This window comes from Enhydra lutris, unplaced genomic scaffold (assembly GCF_002288905.1).
Source record: "Enhydra lutris kenyoni isolate GAN:26980312 unplaced genomic scaffold, ASM228890v2 scaffoldscaffold39, whole genome shotgun sequence".
NCBI classification, from domain to species: domain Eukaryota; kingdom Metazoa; phylum Chordata; class Mammalia; order Carnivora; family Mustelidae; genus Enhydra; species Enhydra lutris.
The window spans coordinates 7,790,530-7,808,116 of NW_019154123.1; the positions used below are offsets into that span (position 1 = coordinate 7,790,530).

Here is a 17,587-nt window from a genome sequence, read left to right on the forward strand (position 1 = left end):
CATTTCCCAACTGATAAATAATTGCTTGGTACTTGTGGTTTTCTAAGTAGGGCAAAGTTTCTTATGTCAGCAATTCATGCGACAGACCAATGATGAAGTGACTTCCTCTGCTCTTGTTAAATGGTGAAGTGCTTATTTCCCAGTCCATTGGGAAGATTTAGAGCCGCAGCATCCAGGGCGAGGGCCACCTGTTCTTCCACACACTGGAGGCTTGGTACTCCATCAGTGATTTCAGGGACCTATGATGGCTTGTGGCCTTGTTTGTCACGATCACTTTATGCATAACTCGTCAGTTGATGGTAGTGATTATATCCATCTTCACGTAATACAGACTCCAGGTCTGAATCACAAGATCTTTAACCCTTGAAGGGCAGGACCCCGTGCGAGGCAGTTGCACAAACTCCGACATCAGAGGTTAGTGATACTTTTGGAGTGTCGCGTAACGGATTTGGGGGGCTATTTTCCTTTGTAAAAGGTTTTGATTTACTACCTTACGTGTGTTTTTGAATAACAGCTCCTAAATCATTTCTGGCCATCGTGGGCATTCAGTAACTGTTGGATAAACTGAGTATGTTCTGGAATGAATTGGGAAAGGATAAACAGAAATGCAAACAAGAATGTGATGCTGGAAGTTGCCGCACATGTTTCAGTTTGGAGCATTTACTCAGGATATTATATTGCGTACAACACACAGATACAGGCTTCCGCACAAATGCTGCCTGTGCGTGTTCCAGATATGGGGTACAGATGATTTCATTTTAAAAGTATTTTCCATTAGGCTTGACAATTCATATTGGAGCTATAGCCAGGAGGAAGCCAGAATGTTCCATTTTTAAGAATATTTTAAAATCTAATTATCAGAAATCTATATTTAGTTAAATATGATGTTGAAGAGAGTGAAACTTGCAGCATGTACTATTCATCATTGGGTTCTCCTTCCCACATACATCTTTTCATGCACCCCCGACCTCAGGCTGACATCAGAATGAGCATGTGAAATTGCTGATTTTATAGGTCAGAAATGATCACATGTTGGCAACTTAAGATGATTTATACATATGTGCATGCAAATGCATTTTGGTTATTCTAACAGCGATCTAGTGTGGGAGAAGCACACTTCATATGAAAGTGAATTGCTCTTTTTGTTGTTTCCTTTTAAAATGGAAATCTGGAAATCTCCTAACAGCCCCATAACCTGCACCATGGTTGGTCTACATGTCATAATAATAACAGTATTCTGAGCAATAATAGATGTAACTATCATGTATTGAGCACTTAGTGTTTTGAAATTCACGGACTCCTTTAATCCTTATGATAATGCCAAGCTCACCAAGGACAGGGACTGAATACCGCACCCCCCCTCCCCGCCTTTTAATTCCCATCACCACAGCCGTAGTGTCTAGCACAGAGTTTAGTACATGGTGTGGGTTATAGCAATGTTTGACAGAAGGATGAATGAACAGGTAATCATAGATTGTTACTTCTACTTTGCCAATGAGAAACTTGAGCTTTATTTATTTTTTATTTATTAATTTTTTGTTTATTTGAGAGAAAGAGAAATCACAAGCCAGGGGTGGGGGGGGGAGGCAGAGGAAGAGGGGGAAGAAGACTCCCCACTGAGCAGGGAGCTCAATCCCAGGACTGCAGCATCATGACCGGAGCCGAAGGCAGGCACATAACCGACTGAGCCATCCAGACACCCCGAAAAACTTGAGCTTTAAAAAAGCTGCATAAATTCCCTGTACCAGCAGCAGAAGGGCTAAGATTGGAACCACGTCTTCTGAACACAAAATCCACACATTTCATTAAATACTGTGCTTCCCTGTAACCACCATAAAAAGCCACCCCTGTTTTCTTGAAAGGTCTTGGGAAAATGTGACACAGATATGAATTACAGAGCAAATGAGGGAGGGGAGTTGAAACCAAGTGTGAAGGTCATCATGCTGGCATTTAATGAAAAACATAGGACAACTCTGATGCTTATCAGAGGGGAGGTGGTTGGAGGGGGTTGGGTGGAATAGACAATGGGGATTAAGAAGGGGTCTTGTGATGAGCACAGAGTGATGTGGGGAAGGGGTGAATCACTATATTGTGCACCTGAAACTAGTATAATGTTGGAATTAAAATAAAAACTTAAAATAATAAAGTTATGAGGAGAAACATTAAAAATAAAAATAAACATAAAATAAATTTAAAATGAATAATAAAAATGAACAACAAAAAAACCTTTATTTTCTCACCCAAAGTTAAAAAAGAAACAATAAACTGAGAAGCGTCTTTTCAAGTAATTTTAACAAGAATTAAAATATTTGAGGGAGAAAAAGGAATGTTCTCAAAACACTGTATAGCTTGCTCCCTATTACTTTAAAATGTACCATGATGGCGGCATACTGCTTTAACTGATGCACCTCTTGAGTCCTGAGGGTCCCAAAGAAAGTTCCCACTAAACATCTGAGGGGGGATAAACTGGCATCTGTAAGGGGGAAGACCAAAAATTTGGGGATCGTTTTCCTGCCTGTTTGCAAGCAGAGCCTCTGTATTCCATGTTACAACCAAGTAAGAGTGATTTCTTTGAAACAGCTTTTAAGAACTTAGCCATAATGTTAAGTTGGGAAGATCTAGCCCGTTGCCAGTAAGGAAATCATATATTGGATGACTATACATGTTCACAAATTAATTTTTCTCTCCTGTCTAATCATCTGTCAGTCCCTAAAATGATCCATTGGTCCCTTTGGATGGCATTTGGGTGTTCCTTCCTCCCTCAAATCCTCATCTTCATTTACTACTTTACCATTCTCTTGGTCTACTAAGATTCTGACAAGTTGTTCTATTCATTTCCACCAGAGCTGACTCTCCATCGCTGGCTTCCATTTGGTGTCCTTTAGCTGAACCTGCAGCAAGGAAGGGCAACTTTTTAGATCTTACATTGTCTGGGCTCTGGAGGGGTACTGAGATTTCTCAAGGTCCTTAGGATGAAATACCCATAAAACAAATATTTTTTTAATAGTGCTAAGGGTCTATTTTAGCATAATTCTCCTAAGTTATTATGAAAACATTTTTAAATATTTTATTTATTTATTTGACAGAGAGAGAGATCACAAGTAGGTAGAGAAGCAGGCAGAGAGAGGGAGGCAAGCAGGCTCCCTGCTGAGCAGAGAGCCCGATGCAGGTCTCCATCCCGGGACCCTGAGGTCATGACCTGATTTGGGGGAGTTTCATCAGTCACTTGCAGGACTCTTTAGGAAGGAGCAGGATCTTTTGATTTATTCCGTCAAAATCAGATAGGATAACAGAAACTGAAATTCCATTGCCCTGTGGTAAGAACTTATTACCTGGTTTCAGTGAAAAGTCTGAGAAAACCCTCAGTCATGGTTCCAACTTTGGTTTCAGATAGAGCATTTGGGGAAACTGGGTATGCCAGTCATACCAGAAGAATATTGACTTAGAAAGAATCAATAAGGAAATATATAGGAAGGATGATTTGGGTCTGTCCAGTCTATGGTTTAACACCATTTCTCGGTCTTTCTTTACTCTAGGCTCTCCAAAGAAATACCCAAAGAGGCCCAAAGAAAGAGACATCACATTCTTGATTCTCTTAAAAATCATATAACATGCAGTTTTTCAGAGTACTTTGGTCCTCATTTAGTCAAAGACTAGCTAAAAAAATAAATTTGCAAACTTAATTGTGTCTATCTGTTCATACTCTGGCTCGTTTTTTTTCTGGCTGGGAGCCCTACGTTTATCCAGATTTAAAGCATAATAAAACAGTACATGCATTTGTTAGTTTAATGTAATTCCGGTTGCTGTGTAAATCAGTCAAAAGATGGTAATAGCTCTAGGTATGCCTGCGTGGCTCAGTCAGTTAAGCGTCTGACTCTTGATTTCAACGCAGGTCATGATCTAGAGGCTGTGTGTTGGATTCCACACTCAGTGCAGAGTCGATTTGAGATTCTCTCACTCACCCTCTGCCCCGCCCCCTACTCGCTCTCTCTCTCTCTCTCTCTCTCAAATAAATAAATAAATAAAATCTTAAGGTTGTATAACAGCTCTAATAAAATATCTAATAACAGATATTATTAGATAATAGATATTATTGTCTATATTATTATTATTATCTAATAAAAGTAGATATTATTAGCTCTAAAATATCTAATAATAGATATTGTAAATTTTCCTCTGTAACACCCAAAATATGTGTACTCCCTCCATTGGCACATCTCTTCAAAGTGGTGATTCAGAAATCCAGGTCCTTTCATCATGTGGTTTCAACATCTTTAGTGTGGTTTTCAAGGTGGCTATGCTTGTTTGCATCCAACAGGAAGAAGGGGAAAAAAACCTGGAAAATTATGCTTGGGAAGTTTTGGTGAACTGAGGCTGGACACACTGGTCACTTACATTCACACTCATTGTCTGTCACTCAACCACATAGCCACTTACGTATAAGAGAAGTGTAGTCTTCCTGTTTGCCAAAGAAGAAATGTGTTTTTTCTATGAGTCCCTGACATTGTGCTCCAGAAGGTAGGCAGTATGTCACCAAAAATACCCTGCTTTGTTTCTATGGTAAAGGTTGAGGGCCATAGGAGAAAATAGGAAATCTGTTCTATCAGAAAGAACTTTTTAAAAATTTTTAATCTTTTCTCCTCTTCTGGTTATATACCTTTTTTTTTTCATTTTCATAAATAGCTGCATTAAACACAGAACTCTTTGAAAAATTTTTCTTGTTGCTTTGGAAGTATCATGAGTTTTGGGGACCAAAAGACCTGACTTCAAGTGTTTCTTCTCTGGCTCACTCCTTATGAACCTTGGGCAGGTCACTTAGACATTATGAAGTTTAGTTTCCTCATTTGTGAAATTAGTATAATAAAATCTAATTTTGAGAGAAACTGTGAGCTTTAGGTAAACTCTGTTCAGTAGTACATAGAATATATTCACTGGCAAATATTTGGTAGCTATTATTATCATTACTAGGACACTTTTCTGTTCTTTGTTCCTCACCTGAAAATCTGTGGGAAGGATTTGATCAGTTATGTTCATGCCAAGCTGCTATAACAGAATTTAAACTAGAGAGACTTGAGAACATAGGTGGATATTTCTCTTTTACTAATTTTTCTGCAGTGAGCATTTCTGGTTGTCAGGCATCTCTGTTCCATGTGGTTTTGGTGATGTAGCAAGTCATGGCCACTGAAGACATGGAGGATACTGAAGACCAGAGGGTATCCAACTTAAAATGCTAATCTATAGAGGAAATCCTAAATGTAATATTTCTATGAATAATTAAGATTGGCCCCTTATTTAATCTTTATCTAAAAGTTTGCTCTCAAAGTAACAAATAAATCTGAAAAGATTAACACTAGATGGTTTGTGTATAGGTTGTTTTACATTATCCCTTCTCTTTATTTAAACTTTTAAGATTTTCTACTTCAAGGGCTTTGTTAAAAAAAAAGTGAAAGTATTTTGAAATAACTCATTGATGATATTGAAAATATTAACTCATCTCTGTGCTATTATGAATGATAGAAGCAAATTGCAGGTCTGTTTCCAGATATCCACTTATAATATGGAAACATGTATTAGTAGAATTAGATAAGAGAATAGTGCTCAGTTCAGCATGAGAGTGTCAGATAACAAAGTTTGCATCTGGAGATACTTAAATTGGCAATTCCATGACCAAACATTCAGAAACTTCACGCAATCCAGATCTTCCCCAAACCCATTGTTCCAATCAATTGACTAAGCATTAAATTATCCCATCCTGTATTACAGTTACCAACAATATATGTGTTGTAAAACCCAGAGGATACTTCCATGCTCTCCTTTTTTTTGTTTTTTAATATTTATTTATTTGAGAGGGGGAGAGAGAGAAAACGAGTGGGGGAAGGGACAGAGGGACAGAATTTCAAGCATACTCCCTGTCCATCACTGGGCTCCATCTCAGGATTCTGAGATCACAACCTGAGCCAAAACTGAGAGTCAGATGCTTGACCGACTGAGCCACCCAGGCTCCCTTCCTTGCTCTCCTTTCATCTGATATGGCAGCAGTCGGTGCTGATAACCATTCCCTTCCAGAAGCTGTTATCTCTCTTGGTTTCCAGGGATACCAGATTCTTCAGGGTTTTATCCTATTTTCATTGTTACATCTTCTTCATCTCCTTTTCTTGATCCACTTCCCATAATGCCTATCTATATTTGGGATGTCCCACAACATAAACACTTGTAGCATACATAAATACTTAATAAACAGATAAACAAGTAAGTAGATGTGATCTTCAACCTTAAGGCATGACACTAATAGCGTTTCAGGAAATGGGAACATAATGAGCAGAGGAGCCTGTGGAACCCTTCCACTTGGAAGATTTCAGGACTCACCTTCGAAGGTGCAAATACAGCTTTGGCTAAACAACCACAAAGAACAGGTTTTCCACGATTCCTTATTGAAAGCTGAATTTTGGAACAGTTTTTGCAATCCTCATGCTTGATTTTTCTCTTGGTTTCCATGCAGCTTGAATCACTGACTCATTCTTGAAGTTCTTTTGTTGTTTTAATACATTAAATTAGCTCATTACAGCTGAATATGTAGTGGAAAATAGCATCTGTTTACACTGTAATAATATAAAAATTACTTACTAGTAACAGAATAAAGAGGAATTTGCAAAAGCTAATCATATTTGTGCACTTGTCTGCAAAAAGTAAATTGTTAATGTATGCCCAAGAGGGGAATCACTTGCTGGTTTAAGCATTGGGAGCAGTGATATTAACAAGCATCACTTAAAACAACTCCTGTATTTAAGATTGGATCCAAATAGTCCAACCTGTCATGAAAATATAGATGCTTATTAATTTTGTTTTGACCCTGGTAAATTCAAACAATCTGGGGATTCAGATAATACTATGGAAAATCCAATGGTTAGAAATTTCTTAATATTTACAAAGTCAAAGTTTTAATGTCTTCTTATTTAGAGAACACTCTTTTTTAATTTTTTTTAGTACTAATCACAAATACTACTAGAAAAAAAAATGTCAAAAGCACTCCTGTGTATCTATCTCCCAAAGCATTAAAATTAAAGGTCTGTTCAAAAATTGAAAATTAACATTTGAATATATTGAAAAATTAGATAAAGATCTTAGATTTAGTAATCTTGTAGAGTTCTGGGTTTTTATTTATTCACATGTACAAACCAGAAAGTGCTTAAATTTTATAATTATTGACTTTTAGATGTTACGTGTATACAGATTTTTTAAAACAAGACTCAGAGAACAAACTCTCCTTTGGTCATAATAGGTAGAGACGGTGTTGGGTTTTTGGTTTGATTTTGTTTCTCACCCACATTTATCAGGAGGAAAGAAAGAACTCTAGATGAAGTTAATCTTTAAATTCCCTTTTCCAGATGCCAGGATGAGACCTATTCAACTAAGACGGTCTTACTTCAGACATGTTAATAATATTCATTAAGCACAGTTCTCTCTTACGTTTAGTCAGCTGCTGATTAGTAGTCCCATCCTACCTTGTTGCTTTTGACCTACTCTTTAATAAGATTTCTGTAAATGGCTACTTCCATCCATTACAGTTTTAACTCACAGGACAACCTACTGTCGTGTCTGGAGGCCACTCGTTGTAGCCTTCAATAGCTGGGCTTTACCAATCCTCATTTTGCTGCTCTAGTGATAGTACTTTTATCTTTATGAATCAAGCCTCTAGAGACCAAATGCTGAGATATGGTATTCTATATAGCAGAGAGAATCGTGTCCCTTATTTCTAGTTAAATTATGGTGGTGTGAGATTAAAAAAGGAATGATTCACTCTACGGCTGAAACTTGAAGATTTTAAGTACTTTAAGGAAAGACTTTTTTTTGAAGCTAAGTGATGAAGTATACTTGAGCTCAATGAAAAATTTGGAAATTGTTTTCCCATGCACTATCAGCCGGAGTCTTCATTAACTCATTCAAATGTTGCAGCTGATTAAGGATTGTGTTTCACTGGTTAAACAGGAAAAATCTTTTATTTGCCTTTCAAATGGCATTTCCCAGTGGTTTCAGTTACCATCTGTTTCTGATAACTCCCCAGTTTAGCTCTAGCCTAGACTTCATCCCTCAACTCGTGACCACATAGCTAAGTGCAGAGCCTACACCTTACTGAGATGTTTTAAAGACTCATGAACTCAGCATATCCCAACCCGACTTATGCTCTTTCCCCAAACACTGGGACCTCTTTCACCATCAACAATTCTAGGGATGGAACCTCCAATCATGTTTGCAAGAGGTAGAAATACACGAGGCATATTTGAGACCACCTATCAAAGTTCATCGTCAATTCTTGACATTTTTAACTCACATAGTAAGCAAATCTGTGCATGCTTCCGTCTCCGTTTTTGCTTTCATCATCTAATTCTTAGCTATAGCCATGTCTTCCTTGGGCCACTGCAGTAGGAATCTGCCCCTCTGCTCCTTTCCCACTCTGGCCCTCCTCCTCCTATCCAGCGTTCTTTGCTCCTGCTGGGGTGATCTCACAAAAATGTAAAATGTTTGTATTTTTTGTGTAGCCTAAAACTGTCAAGCAGCCTTTCCTTTGAACAAAGAGTAAAAAGTACAATCTTTTTTTTTTTTTTTTTACAGATTTTATTTATTTATTTGACAGAGATCACAAGTTGGCAGAGAGGCAGGCAGAGAGAGAGAGGAGGAAGCAGGCTCCCTGCTGAGCAGAGAGCCCGATGTGGGGCTCGATCCCAGGACACTGGGACCATGACCCGAGCTGAAGGCAGAGGTTTTAACCCACTGAGCCACCCAGGCGCCCAAAAAGTACAATCTTTAACCAAGCCTACAAGGCTCTCTGTGCAAGAGCTGACTGGTGCCCGTGACATTTCCTGATGCCTGAAGGCTTCACATTTTGGGATATAAACAAACATCACATAGTTTTCCATACTTTGTTTAGAACCTCAGCATTGCTTTATTGGAGCTGGTATGGAAAGAATTGAACTAGGTAGACCCTCAGAACGATACTAATAATAGCATCTAAAACATGAACCTAAAACAGATGATGAGTAAAATTATATGAATTAATGGCCACAAAAATCAAGAATAATTTCTTGTTCATGAGCTCAATATCTATGCACTATTTAGCCTTACTTATGTCCTTTGCAAGGTGAGCTACTATGAAGTTATGTAATAAGGTTGTCCTCCATGTTCTAGTCTCTTTTGGACTGGCAACAGGAGCTGTGTTGTGGTCTTTGAAGTTAGACAGATAGGTGCACACCCTGCATCGCCCTTACTATGTGGTTGAGTGGCTCTAGCTTTCCATCTCTCCATTTATAAAATGCTCAAGTTAAGTGTGTAATTCCTCAAAGGTCTTTGCAAGAAATGAGTGAGAATGTTCATATAGAGCCCTTAACACACTACCTCGCACAGATGAACATTCCATAAATGCCTCCTACAAACATCCTCTGTGTAAAGGAACAGCAGGATCTTCTTCATGCATTCATGACACACAGAGCTCTTCCTCCAGGCGTCAGTCAGGAAGAAATCCCTCTGTCCAGAATTCCACCAAGGACTACTGATTGCCCAAGGGGGATGCTGTGCTCTTAATAACCTCACATTTATGGAAGCTTTCTCTAAGCACTAAACTCATGGAATTAGTGTTGCTAACAAAACTCATGCATCCCTGCTCAATCAGGGAAAATAAATACTTTCTTATGCAAGGGGAAAAAATTTTGGCATAACAAGAAATCGGGCATTTATGCATGCATAATTCAGTCTTCTAGGGTCATAGCCACTATCTATTCCCAGCTCACTCTTCTTCCAAAAATTAATACAAGGTCAAAGCCATTTCTACCTGCAACTTTGGTTATAAGTTAAAAACAACAACAACAAACACTGTTTTCTGTCCACCAAATATTTTCCTAAGTCCAAGAGACCATTATTTGAGAAGTTGGATGATTTTGCTGGGTTTTGCCCCCAAGTTGTCTTACCTCAGACCTCTTTGGTCAAAGAATGTCTTGAGGTGGGGTACAGTGAGCATTACTTCTCTTATTTAAAAATATTTTCTTCTCTTTCTCCTAAACCCACAATTTCCACAAAATGACAATTTATTCACAATTTTTTTTTTTAAATTTCTGGAGTTCTAACCTAGGCACTAAATTGATTTATACAGATGAACTCTAGCTTTCTTTTATTTTGACCAAAGAAACGGGCCATTTATTCTCATTGTTGAGCCCCCATTCCATCCCAAGAAACCTTAGGTACTTTGAGATCATTTATCCCATTGAATTGCATGAAGGCTTTGCCAATTTTTCTAATCATTGGTGTGTTTTTTATCCTGATTTTCTAGACATTCTTTATGTAATGTGAAGTTTAACCTCTTTGCAGTAGGATTTGCAAGGATTTTTCATAGTTTTTTTCAAATCTTTTTACTTTGCCTTAGGTATTTTTTTATAGAGAAGATGTGTAAATGTAATTTATCAGTCTGACTTGTCTCTGCTCTATTCCCATTACTACAATAATGTCTGGCTACAGTTCTGTGAGTCCTTTGTGAATGAACGGGCAGCAGCTGGTATATAGGTTGATTATGCCTATAAGGGTCTAGGTTCTTGAGCTTATTTGTCATCTCATTCTTCATCTTTTCCCGGTATAGTCGAAGTACTTCAGAAAACTGTTATGGTGCTTAACACTGACAAAACATCTATCTCAAATATAGATAGTTATTTGTGAACCCAGTGAATCTAATTAACAATTGCGTATCTTAGAGGTCATATTTGGGACAAGTTCATTAAAGTTGCAATAAGAATAATTCTCAAATTTTAGGAATTAGAGATTAGAAATGCTACAAAATAATAGAAGGAAGCCCTTCCTCGGTTTATGGAAAACTAGGGAATTTAATCATTTTTTCCCCAATGGAAGGTGCTCTTTTTTTCAGCAAATACGAGGTATATATTATTATGTGGGTTATCAGGGAGGAAATTGGGTTAACGATGTCATAATTAACTTCCCTGTATTGTTTTAGATGATAAAGTATTCCGTTTTGAAAGTTTAAAGAATGTTAACAGAGAAGTAGCATTTTCCAAGTACTGAAAATGCTTATATAAGAATTTAGTCTTTCAGAGAAATCTTAAATTGCAGACTCAACACTGGAATAATTCATTACATTTCCCAGATTAAAAAAGAATTATTAGTTATTTATCAAAATGTTTAGAATGTAAAACAATCTCCACTTATTCCTCTGCTATAGTCCATGCAAAGAGAGTTCCTGTAAATAGCACAATTTGTGGTTGATGATAAGCTTTCTCCCTGAGAAAAAATAATAATTTGTGTTTGTGCCAGATGCTTTTCCAGCATTAAGTGCCATAAAAATTCCCTAAAGTGTGTTCAACAGATAAGGCAAAGTGCCAAAGAATGGCAGAGAATTAAGTTGAACCCTGTTCACATACAAAATCCGTTGAGACACCATATGCATATTTCCATTTTAAAATCAAAATGTTAAATTAATTCAGCGTGCATTTAATAGGCACCTTTTCAGAGATCCATACTAGGTTCTAGGGACAGAATGATGAGTAACACCAGGTCTTTCTCTCTCTGCTGAGAGAGTCATTCTCTATTAGAATAAACAGACATTGAACTCTTCTTATGTCAGTGACATAAGTGTTATAACACAGAGATACTCAGGACTCTGTGGGGGAGGTGACACGTGATGAGTATACATCTGCCAAACAAGTAATGGTTCTCCAGACAGAGGGAAGGAGTCACGCAAAGGCTTGGAAATTATTTCTTCTTGTGGTATGACCCTTAAGAGAATAAAAGGAAGAGCTATGGCTCCCTGAGCTACACAGCAAGCAGTTGTTCTCTCTAGAGAGCATACATGATGACTGTGAGGGGTCAGGACTGCGGGGTTGTGCCAGGGGGCAGGTAGGTTGCCTGGAGGAGGAAGTTGGGGTTTTTTTAGAGGAAGCACACATGCCATGCAGGGAAGTAAAGCCCTTTTTCTCTGTTACTGATACCAATACCTATGACAGCTTGACCCTCAAGTATAATTAGATTCAACATTTCTAACTCCCCTCCCACATTTTAAGTGGTACGTGACCAGCACATACTGAGCAGAATGTTAAGCTATGGGTTTTGTGACAGGATATTGAATACTGGTTGAGTGGTTAGACAAAGTGGTTTTTCTGATTTCCTTACAAAACGTGTTTGTGATTATATCACTGGAGTTAAAACTCATTAGAAGTATTAGGCTTACAAAAAGCTTCCATCAATATTGACCAAACTTAGGCAAAGCCAGATGTTCCTTTTGGCTTCATGACATCATCTACATTCCATACTTACATCATGCATCCATACCAGAGCCTACTGTGAGCCAGTGCCCCCCAGTCAGGACCCCACCAAGAGAGGTCAGTGGATTTCGATTCCAAATACACAAAAACAGTGGTTTCACAGCAGGAACCAGATAGGACCTCTCAAATTAGCTTCTCTCACTCAAATAAGTTCTGTACTTTAGCACTAACCTTAAATACTTGAAAACATTAAGTGCTCACTGCTTAAAAGTCATGAAGTCTGTAGATGCATTGAGAAACTTTGATAAGATAAGTGAGTCCATCTAGATTACTTTTTTTACAGCTACATAAGTACTTAGTGATGAGGTATTTTCTTTGCTTATAAAAAACCAAAGAGTTACCTAATGTATCTGAGAAACTGTGACAACCCTCTCTTCTTTTTCTTTGTTTATTTAGAATTTCTTTCTTCCAGAGGGTAGTGGTGGTGTATAAAAATCACTCTGCTCTTGTGGCACTATCTCTTTTGTTCTATTTTTTTTTTTCAATTCCTGCGACTCTTACCGTTCATTTCTGTATTGAAAAGTACAGAAGACAGGAACACATTTAAAGTAAGGCATCAATCACTTGAGCTCAGAGAACACTCTTAATTGAATCATGTTTTTTTACTTCAGCACTCGGTGCAAGGGAATTTTCATTTTTATTCATAATGCAGTCATCTACTTACATGTTAACTACACAATCAAGTGTTAAAATAAATTATTAAATATTCTTTATGGGACCTGTGATTAAGTGATAAAAATATCTATATCACATCATTTTCCCCATTATGTAAGAGAATTTGAAAGGTACACATATTCACAGCAGTAAGGCAAGTGCAAAACAATGAACTATTCTGTCTTTTAAATTTCTTCTTCAAATATTTTGTTAAAAGGAGCAACAGGGGAGGCACTCTCTTAACTTACCTGAGTGGTCTTCATTTGTCTGCTGGCTAGAAGTCTCCCTTGGGAAAAGAGCACTAAATACATAATGAAAGAAGCTAGACATGACTAACACTAAGTCAGTTGGATGCATGTAAAATAGTAGATTAGATACTTGTTATAGGAACATTTTAAACATTATGCACAGGGCTTGATTTTTATTTACTTTTTCATACAGCTGGGGCTATTCCCAGGCCCCTGAAAAATAAACCATAGCAAAGCATTCAATATAAAGGTAAAATAATGGGGTCAGAGGGTCATTCTGCAATAATAATTAGCTTGAAAAGAAAAGGTAAAAACTGGAAAGAGAAAATTTCAAGGACTTGGGAAGCACTTCTATGGGGTTTTAGAATTGCTTGAAGGTTACTAAGGTTGATTTGCTCTTTTGCATCCATTCCTCTATGATAGAAGTTCCCCAACTACCTGTGTGTCAGTTATTTTTTATTTCTTACTATGACTTGTTTTTAAGGAAAGGAACTTTTGGTTTTTCTTGGGTGATACCCATTGTTCACATTAATAAATGTTAAATGATTCGATATTAATCTTTAAAAATCTAGACTTTGAGGGATGCCTGGGTGGTTCAGTTGACTTCAGCTCAGGTCAGATCTCAGGGTCCTGAGATTGAGCCCTGTGTCTTCCTTGGGCTCCACACTCAGCGCGGAGCCTACCTGAGATTCTTTCCCTCTGTCCTTCCCCGTCCCTCTAAAATTAAATAAATAAATATTTTTAAAAAATCTAAACTTTGGTTATTTATTAAAGAAGGGGCCATCTTTGAAGGAAATGCTCTAGCACATTTAAGATGCATGGTTCTGAAACTTTAGTATGGGCTACAAGGACCTGGAGAAGTTGTAAAACCCACTTTGCTAAGCCCCCAGCTCCATTGTTTCTGATTCAGAATGGGTCAGATGGAGGGTGAGAATCTGCATTTCTAGAAAGATCTCAGCTGTTGCTGCTACTACTGGTCTGAGGACCACACTTTGAGAACTAATTCTTTATTTATATCAATGACAATGAAGCTGAGAGTTGATAATAAAAGAATTAAGATACAATAAGGATAGAATAACAATAAGATAGAATAAGAATAGAATAGAAATCTCCTATTGGCATTTGCAAAAGTAATATTCAGAATATTTAATAAGCTGCTGACCAACATAAAATGCACACTTGTCCTAACCTATAGGACTGAGTCTGTAAACACTGCCTCAGTATTAAACTTGAGAGAGTATATACAACACGTAAAACTGTACATGGATAAACCAAAATGTTGAACTTTTTCCTGAAGTAATTTTTAATAATTCCTAAAATGTAAACCTAAAGTAAGTGTTTTAGAGTTTAGGATACTATATCATGTTTTATCATTTTCTTCTTTATCTCCAAAACAACAATTTAAGCTAGAATTAAAAATATCCGATAATTTCCAGAAAGAAGGAAAGAAAGAAAGAAAGAAAGAAGGAAAGAAAGAAAGAAACAAAGAAACAAAGAAAGAAAGGAGAAAGGGAGAAAGAATTCCTCTGACTTAAGTATTATCCCTCCCCTCCTCAAAAAGGATTACAACTTGTCTAGTAACTACTCTTTCTTTTTCTGATGTTGCCTTTTAATATGATAATGTTCATTTAGTTTTAATGCATTTTCATATATGGTAAAATTACATGATACCGCAAGCTAACAAAGGCTACCATGTTCCTTTTGAGATCACATGTGTTCATGAAGACTAATTGATTATGGGAACTAGATGCGTGTGCTAACAATAAACTTAGTTTTTAAAAATCATATTAAGACACCTCATATTAAAGAGAGGTAGAGTAAAAACATACAATGTGTTAGTGCTAACGAGATAAAATGATAGATGGGGTGTCTTTCCCCAAATTTTCAGTGAGCTTCATAAGATAAAAGTGATTTAGCAATTAGCCTCTTACTTAGATAAGTAAACAAATGTGTGTATGTGTGTGTGTGTGTGTGTGTGTGTGTGTTTAAAAGAATGAGACTCCTCTCCCACTGTGGGCCATGTTACAATTATTTTTGTCTGCTTTGGGACTTCAGTTGCATTTAAACTTGAAGCCATTTTGAAATGCTAAAGATGAAATTTGAAGATGAGAAAGTCTGACTGGCTCCTGATAACTGGGATGTGGTGATGACATTTAAAGTGGCATCATTCTATTCTACAGGAATGTGTGCGCATATCTTTAATGTCAGCACTTGCCTCCGGGATGACACTTGTTAGATTTCATGCTGTCATGTGCTATTTCAAGGTCGGTAATAGTGTTGTTTATTATACAGTACCCTAATATCACACTCATTATTTAAAAGGAAGCTATCAAAGCCCGGTTTCTATTGTTCTGCTCACGTCTGTGTGTACTATGATCACCTGATTCTGTTTCGGTTTTAAAATACGGAATGCTGAAATGTGCCATAATGAAGTAGTACATTTATTTAACCTTGAAACTATTCTTGTGAAAAATAATGGTTTGCTCGTGTCTGATGGTTTCCAAGTTTCTAGGAATGACTTGATTCAGAAACTGGCTAATAATAGGAAACAACCCTGGGGGGAATATAGGGTGGTATGAGGCATCCAGTGCCTTGTACCCAAAGGAAAAGCAGCTGAGGTCCAAAGGAACATCTCTGGCCAACTGCTGTTTTTTCAAAATCTCCCAGCAGGACTCCAGCTTTGTCTATAGTTACAGAAATATTAGATGGGGCTGAATAATTTATTCAATCCAGGAAGTGGTCAAAAGGGATAAAGAGAGCTCACTGGGTGTACTTCCTTCACGCAAGAAACACACCTTCATACAGCCCACCTGTATCAAGATGGATCAAAAGTTAGGGGGTCAATATGCATAGACTAGAAAAATCTAAACCAGGAAAACCCAAGAGCTGTCCAATAAATTCTACAAGCATTCAGTGAAAGTCTATGACAAAGGAAATGTGAAATATCCAGGAAGGGCTATCTGTTTACATTCAATTTCCAACTTGTATGCCCACATCCTGTATGCCCCGCATCATCGTAATCACCTCCAGGGCTGTCAACCCCTCTTTACTTTATATTTCCCCAAATTTTACACATCCAGATCTCTCTGTAGCACTTTGGATCTTCATTTATTTTTCAAATTTAGGGAAGGCTTAGTTACCTTTTTTTTTTTTTTTAGTCAGATGATTTTTAATTAAAATAATTATTATTATCAAGATGCTTTGGGACTATTCTTCAATTAACAAGTGAGTAAGCATTTTTTATCATGTTTTTTAATGGATCAGGTGTCTCACTTGGGAGCCCACCAACTATTGCTCATTCTGTCACCCCCTTTTCCTCATGACTTCCTGAGCCATTTCACTGAAATGAGTCAGCTCATTTCACTGAGCCTGAGTTGGAAGCATTGGCTTAGCTGTACCTGTGCAGAAAATATTTTGGGGGTGTAAGTACTTTCTTCACTTGCAGAGCATTTTCTCGTTTTTTGGGTTTTTTTTTTGTTTGTTTGTTTTTTGGAGTAAATTTCTCAATATCCAAAATAGCGAGATTCACCTGGTCCTATGGTGTGTTAAAACAAAATCTTGTCTGATTTGAAATCCTACTGAGAATGAAGATTTGTTAGGAACCCTAAAATGTGTATTTTGGTGGTGAAATAGAGATAGCACTGTTAATCTAAATCTTCTCTTTTAAAATGTATTTTATACAAAACATTCACTTTTATGTCAAGGGTAGGAATGCTGACAGAAGAGGAGAACTTCACTTTAAGGGAAGTAGGTAGCCAGCTGCCTAGAGAAGATGACTGTTTATATTGTGGATTTAATTGAATATAGCATATTGCCCTTAAAAGATATGGCCAAAGGACTTGATTTATTAAAAAGGAGAAGTAGGCAGAAAAAAAGCCGGATGCAACTCTGTCCATCAAAGTGGCATTCTTTATGTAGAATCAACCCAATCCAATCTATCACTGGTTCTTCAATTAACTATAGCAAGTCTTAACTTCACATTTTGGCTCATACTATGTCTTTTGATGTTACATGTTGTTGGAAAACTTGTAACTGATGCATGAGTGTCTTCTCTGTTCAAACTGTTTCTAATATAATTTCCATGTCCAGTATTCTTTCAATAACGGTACCTAGTCCTTTGAGAACACTTGTCAGAATGATGCAAATGAAGGTGTGGATTATTTATTTATCTATTTATAAAAAGATATTTTACTGTAACCCTCCCTACCACAGTTGCTGTGACAAAGAGGAGAGTGTGGTTATTTTTTTTTTTCTGGCAAAATGGAGCCAGAACATGGAGTGGAACATGGAGTTTAAATAAGTCGTGGGAAGTGGTAGATAGTCTAACCGATACAGTCCTCCACTGAGATTTCTTCTTTGTGAGGAGACTTT

General features: G+C 37.3%; 1 protein-coding gene across 1 annotated transcript in view; it reads left to right on the forward strand.

The window, feature by feature from the left end:
* The window catches only part of LOC111155068 (zinc finger protein 385D), a 287,554-nt gene that overhangs the window by 191,176 nt on the left and 78,791 nt on the right, over window positions 1-17,587 (forward strand). The window lies entirely within an intron of this gene.